This window comes from Octodon degus, unplaced genomic scaffold, assembly GCF_000260255.1.
Source record: "Octodon degus isolate 3935 unplaced genomic scaffold, OctDeg1.0 scaffold00012, whole genome shotgun sequence".
In the NCBI taxonomy this organism is placed as follows: Eukaryota; Metazoa; Chordata; class Mammalia; order Rodentia; family Octodontidae; genus Octodon; species Octodon degus.
Window position 1 is genome coordinate 1,498,984 of NW_004524588.1, and position 4,912 is coordinate 1,503,895.

The window sequence follows — 4,912 nt, forward strand, 5'->3', positions numbered from 1 at the left end:
CGGGATCCTGAAGAGATTGAAAAAGAAGAGCAGGCTGCTGCTGAAAAGGCTGTGACCAAGGAGGAATTTCAGGGAGAATGGACTGCACCAGCTCCTGAGTTCGGTGCTGCTCAGCCTGAGTTGGCAGACTGGTCCGAGGATGTGCAGGTGCCCTCTGTGCCCATTCAGCATTTCCTACTGAAGATTGGAGTGCTCAGCCGGCCACAGAAGATTGGTCTGCAGCCCCCACCGCACAAGCCACTGAGTGGGTAGGAACCACCACCGAGTAGTCTTGAGCTGTTCTGCCAAGGCTTCAGCAAAGTGGGAATGAGGCTGATGAAAAATAAAACAATTTCTAAGAAAAAAAAGAAGAAGAATAAGTATAGTGAAAGAGTGCTTACTCAAGGTAAGAGGCAAAAGCTATCCTCCAGTAATATGGCAACATTCAAGATATGGTGACTTGATCCAGTGACCCTACGATGTATGGTGCAGTGGGGCCATACAATTTGTAGGCTTCCTTTAGCTCTTTTATTAACTTACTATTTAATGTTTGGTAAAGAGGCTGTCTCTGTACATTGGCAAATAAAGGGAACATCATGGTCAATGAATAATCTCCCTTACTATGAGCTTCACTGACAGCTAACTCAAAAGCTGACTATTGTATAGGAGAAAGATAAAAGGGATGCTGTCCATGAGGCACAAGTACCTGAAAAGCCTCCTCTTGTTCCAAGGGGAGAGAGACTTATAGGGGATCAGGGCTGAAGGAGGGACCTCCCCATGAAGAGGGGGATCTGAGCCCCAGCTGGGAGCTGTCCTCAAGGATAAGTGACCAGAAGGGACAGAATGTCTCCCTTGTTCATGTGGTTTCATACTGTCAAAAAGCTCCTTTTTCAATCTCTTCCTTTGGATATTTCATTTTGAGCAGCTTTGGGGCCACAGTTGCTGCATGAATTCCAAAAAAAAAATGATGGAGGCTGAGAAAAGAGGGAAGATCTACAATAGGGTCGGCCTTGGAGAAAAGCTGACTATCCATCCAGAATGCCTGGAGAAGCCCATCATGATAATCCCCATACTTAGCAGCCTTCTCCTCTAGCTGCTGAGCTTCCCCCTAAGAAAGCTCCCCCTCCAATTCAGAGCTGGTATTCAAATAAGCAAAAGAATTCCCTAATAGAGTTACTTTTTCTTTGAGGGGGTGAGTGCTGAAGTAAGAATCTGAAAAGGGGATACACTAGCATCACAAGTCCCATATGTGCCCATTTCCATGACCTGAGCCTCCAGGGCCAATTGCAGGGCACCATGGATATCTGACCTCAAAGTGAAAGTATCTATATGCACCTGTTTTGGCCCATGAGTATTATAATAATCCTCAAGGGCCTTTCCAACTTTATCCCAGATTGCTTCATTGAACATGCCCTCCTCTGGAAATCATGGGCAACACTCCATAAGAATAGGCAGAACTCGAGAAATTTTGGGGGAGGTCAAGGTGATCCCCCAGGACTTAAGAGTAGTCCTGATGTCTGCAGAGGGGTCCCACTCCTGACTGCTATTCCCAATTTTACTCCTGATTAAAATTCTCCCCAGTACCCACTTGCTCAAGAGCCTCTTTGCTGCCAGGGTTCCATTGTCAGACCCTAAGAATGCTTCAGGTCCCTGTTTGGGTCCAGCTGTGGGGGGCCATCCCTTACAGGGGAAGTCAGGGTAGAGGGAGGATGGAATGAAAAGAAAGAAAGAGGGGGCTGGGGAGATGGCTCAGTGGAATAAGTGTTTCCCTGGCAAGCACAAAGGCTTGAGTTCAATCCCCTGATCTGAGTAAAAAAAAAATTAAAGAAAAAGAAAAAGAAAGAAAGAAAGAAAGAAAGAAAGAAAGAAAGAAAGAAAGAAAGAAAGAAAGAAAGAAAGAAAGAAAGACAGGGTAGAGAGGTCTAGACAGTGGTCCAGCAATGAGTTTATCCTGCTCCAGGCTTATATACAGAGAATTTTGATCCTGTGCCCAACATTTGTCCTAGTTAACTCTGAGTCTTCTTGTTTTTCTGGGGTCATAATGGTTTCCCAGGGCCAACCTGATCAACGGAAGACTGCACATTCCAGAGCACTGATTCTGCTATTGGGTTCATTGTCCAAACTGTGAGATAAGGAAGCTAGGAACATTGCAATATTTTATTTCCATATCAGAACGTTTCTTCAGCAAGATCAAGATTAGGGGCTGGGCCTCCAATAGCAAGTTATGGCAATTATAAATATATATGCACCTAACTATAAAAGACAAATTTTAACAGATATAAAAAATCAAATGAGCAATAAAACAATTTTAATGGGGGACTTTAACATCACATTCACACAAAGAGATAAATTAGCCATGCAAAGCATAAGCACAGAAAAAAACAGAACAAAACCAAACTTCTGAAGAAATGGACTTAGTAGACCTTATAGAAAATTCCACAAAACAGTGTCAGAATACACATTTTTATCAGCTGTACAGGGGACATTCTCCAAAATAGAAAGTGTGCTAGCACATAGAACATGCTTATGTAAATGCAAAGGAATCAAAATTATCCTTCACATTTTATCTGACCACAGTGCAATGAAACTGGAAATTCCTGACAAAAGAAAGAGCAAAAACTCTATAAACACATGGAAACTAAATAACATCTTCCTTAACAATCAATGTGAATGAAATTAAAGAAGAAATTAAATAATATTTACCACCAAATTAAAGAGCTCATACAACTCACTGAACCCTGTTGAATGCAATGAAGGCTGTCTCAAGAGGGAAATTTTAACCCATAAATTCTCAAATCAGGAAAATAGAATGAACTGAAAAAAAGAATCTTATGCTGCAACTCAAATCTTAGAAAAAGACAAGCAAGTCAAGTACAAAGCCCAAAGAAGGCAGGACATTATAAAGATTAGAGCAGAAATAAACACAATGGAGATGAAGAAAATAACAGAGAAATAACGAGTCAAAGAGTTGGTTCTTTGAAAGAATAAATTTCATAAACCCTAGCCAAATTCATTATTAAAAAGAAAAAAATCAAATTCATGCCATGAGAAATGAAAAGGGTAAAATCTCTACCCACCCTATAGAAATTCAGACAATTATCAATAATTTCAAAAATGTTTATTCTCATAAAATGGAAAATACCTAAGGAATGGACAGAAAATTTTTTTTAGAAATGGACAGATTCCTAGAGATATATGAACTACCAATGCTGAATCAAGAAGATTTAAAAATTCCAAATAATCCAATATCAGTTAATGAAATTTGAAACAGAATCAAAATCCTGCCAACAAAGAAAATCCCATGTCCTTATGGATTCACAGCTGAATTCTACAAGAAATTTAGGAAGGACTTAATGCCAACTTCTCAAACTCTTTAATGAAGTTGAAAGGAAATCAATTCTTTCACATTCATTCAGAAAGGCAAGTATTGCTGTGATACAAAAACAGGAGGACTCAACCAAAAACAGAATCTAGCAGTTAATTGGAAAGATTCTCACATTGACTAACTATATATACTGATACCTGTGAACTAAGCTACTGCACTGCAGATGGTAATCTGTAATACTAGTTTCATGTTTGGAGTGCCTGTCATTCTGGTCTTCTGAATATGGGCTGCTTGTCATGACATGTCAGTTGCTGCTGTGCTGTCGCTCAAATAGATGATTGTTCAAAAAGAAGGGGGTGGTGAATGAAGGCAGGAGATAGAAAAAGGAATTATGTGGGACCGTCCTGCTTCAAGGTTGTATATAGTTATATTTCTGGACTTATGTGTAAACATTAGAATTATATAATTCTTTATGCCTATTTTTAAAATATATTCTAATTTTTAAATGTTTTTTCATCATATTCTGTAGGGACTTAAAGTTCAACGTATCAAAACTTTATGAAAAATACCTGTTCCATGTTATGCCTATGATGTTTGATATCCAGACAGAGAGTGAGGTTAAGCTCAACAGCCTAAGTTGTGTGGTAATAACAATAAGCTTCCCTTCTGGAGGGTTAACAACCTAAGTTTATAGACCAAAATTAGAGAAAAAGGAGGGCCACAAGGAAAGCCAACATTTTGGCCCTAGCCTTCCAAGGTCAATTATGACTCAGGACATATGAGAACTTGTAATGTAACGTCATGTAAGTCAGTAGTGTCCCAAGTTTTCTGATCAAGGAGATTATGGGGCCAAAGAGGAAAGTGATTGATGATGTAGAGTGTGCCTAAGGAGAGTCACATGGAGAGAAAACATTCTCTCAGGCTTTCACAGAGAGCACATTGGCCAAGCAATGGCTGTGACTCACTGACTTTATCAACCAAAAACAGAGAACTACAGGCTAATCTCCCTAATGAACATAGATCCAAAACTCTTCAATAAAATACTAGCAAAAAGAATGCAGCAAATTAATAAGAAGATTATACACCATGGCCAACTGCTATTCATCCCAGGAATGCAGGGATGGTTTAATATACAAAAAATAATAAATGTAATACACCAAATCAAAAAAGCCAAAAACAAAAATCACATGAACAACTCAATAGATGCAGAAAAAGCTTGTGACAAAGTCCAACATTGATTTATGCTGCTAACACTATAGAAAATCAGAATATATGGTTTTCACTCCAACCTGATAAAAGCCATTTAAGATAAACCAACAGCAACATCATATTTAATGGACAAAACTTCAAAGCCTTCACTTTAAAATCATGAACAAGACAAGAATACCCACTGTCACTACTTCTGCTCAACACATTTCTAGAAACATTAGCCAGAACAACTAGACAGAAGGTAAAGATAAAACTCATAATGCTTGGAAAGAAAGAAGTGAAATTATCAGTATTTGAGGATGGCATGAAGACCCCAAAAACTCCACCAAGAGACTTATAGATTTAATAACCAAATACACTAGCATAGGCAGATACAAAGTCAGTACTCAAAATGAGCAG